Below are 2,295 nucleotides of genomic sequence, written 5' to 3'. Positions count from 1 at the left end.
TTACATATTTTATTTACTAATAAGTCCCTAGTACTGTGCACCATGGATGCACAGGGCCTATAAATCAAATGCTACTAGTGGGCCTGCAGCACTGATTGTGCCACCCACATGAGTACCCTACAAACATGTTCCAGGCCTGACACTGTGGAGTCTGCGTGGGCAGTTTTAAACTGCCATTTTGACCTGACAAGTTCACCTACTTGCAGGACTAAACCTTCCATCTTATTACATATGTCACCCCTAAGGTAGTCCTCAAGTAGCCCAATGGGCAGGGTGCAGTGTATTCAAAAGGTAGGACATGTACTTTGGTGTTTTACATGTTCTGGTAGTGAAAAACTGCTAACTTCATTTTTCACTACAGCAAGGCCTATCTCTCCTATCTCCTAGGTTAACATTGACGCTGCCTTGTAACACCTTACAAGTGCATCTTCCAATTGGGACCAGATAGAAAATTGGGGTTTGGTGTCTCTGGACATACAATTTAAAAACACATCTTTTAGTGAAGTTGTTTTTTAAATTGCAGGTCTGAAAATGCCACTTTTAGAAAGTTCGGTTTTATCAAAGTTGGACGAATCCAAAGATGTTGGTACGATCACTGTCAGACAGTGCTTGGGAACCCACTAGGTAAGTTAAAAGACCCCTCACACACCAACCTAGTTGGTGTCATGCTTCATCATTGGGGTCCCAACCGGGTGGCCGAATGCCCCCCGGTTGTGCTACGACGCCTTACTACAGCGGAGCTGGTGTGGTGCAAGGGTGTGATGTAGTGAAGGTTTAAAAATATCTCTGAGAATTTATTGTTGGCGGCTCAGGATATGCTAAAAATAAAATTATGTGGTGCAACTACGAAATAAATTAGTTTCTAATAGTTGTATGTGTTGTAGGTCTACATGGAGCTGCGCCCGCCTGGCACCTACTGGGGTCTCCCGGGACCCGGGAGACCACAGTAGGTGCCAGGCGGGTGCAGCTCCACAATCAAAACCTGTGACTCGAGGAGCACACTCCTCCCGCATCCTGAGCAGCGATCTCACTCAGCCATAGTGTCTTTTTTCGCTGCGGTGTCCGCAAATTCACAGACACCTGGTCCACACACCTTAGCGAGTGTGTAGGTCTTTTTTCGCTGCGGTGTCCGCAAATTCGCAGACACCTGGTCCACACACCTTAGCGAGTGTGTAGGTAATCAACCTTTTTAATTTTTTCACCCATCACGTGGCACCCTTCACTTTGCCACTCACTGCACTCACTGGTCCTGACGAAAGCCCCTGACATCTCGATGAGGGCTGAAACATGTAGACCTACAATACATACAACTATTAGAAACTAATTTCTTTCGTAGTTGCACCACATAATTTTATTTTTAGCATATCCTGAGCCGCCAACAATAAATTTCCCACGGCAAGGATTCTCAGAGATATTTTTAAACCTTCACTACATCACACCCTTGCACCACACCAGCTCCGCTGTAGTCAGGCGTTGTAGCACAACCGGGGGGCATTCGGCCACCCGGTTGGGACCCCAATGATGAAGCATGACACCAACTAGGTTGGTGTGTGAGGGGTCTTTTAACTTACCTAGTGGGTTCCCAAGCACTGTCTGACAGTGATCATACCAACATCTTTGGGTTCGTCCAACTTTTATAAAACTGATATATATACAGGGGATATGGACGCACCCTACGCCTCCCTAGCTCTCTCATTGTTCTCTACTTTTAGAAAGTTGACATTTTCTTACTTTAACCATTCTATGCCTCTACCTGTCCCTAGAATACATGTCTGGGTTGGATGACAGATGGGCTTTGTGAATTCATTCTAGACAGTCACACACAGGGAGCTGAGGTGTGCCCTGCATATGCTGATGACTCATCACCAGGCTGATGAGCCCTCCAGAGCTAGAGTCGTGGGAGGAGCTGTCACTTGCTCCTGAATAGGGATATGCCTGTCCCCATACAAACAGCTGCATACCCCCTGTAGTGTGTCTGGAGCCAGGGCCAGGAAGGGCAGGTTCCTGTGCACTACAAATACCTTTCTTTGAAGTCTCTATTCTTCAAAGGTTGAAATGGGTGTAAGTACTGGACCTCTGACACCATATACTCAGAACACTTCTGGATTGAGAACATTCTGCCAGGAAGAAGAGCTGTTGTGCTGCCAGGAGGCACTGCCACTTTGCTGTTTGGTTTGTGTTGGCCTGCTGCCAGCTGCTTCTTGCCTGGAAGTGAGAGGACTGGACTTTCCTCTCTACATCCTGCTTTCTAAATTTTCTCCAATGGCTTGGCTGAGCTTGTCTCATGTTGCTGAA

The sequence above is a fragment of the Triturus cristatus genome, chromosome 4_2 (assembly GCF_964204655.1).
Source record: "Triturus cristatus chromosome 4_2, aTriCri1.1, whole genome shotgun sequence".
Taxonomy (NCBI): Eukaryota; Metazoa; Chordata; class Amphibia; order Caudata; family Salamandridae; genus Triturus; species Triturus cristatus.
The sequence above is the reverse complement of the archived record's forward strand: the minus strand, read 5'-3'. Positions refer to the sequence as shown.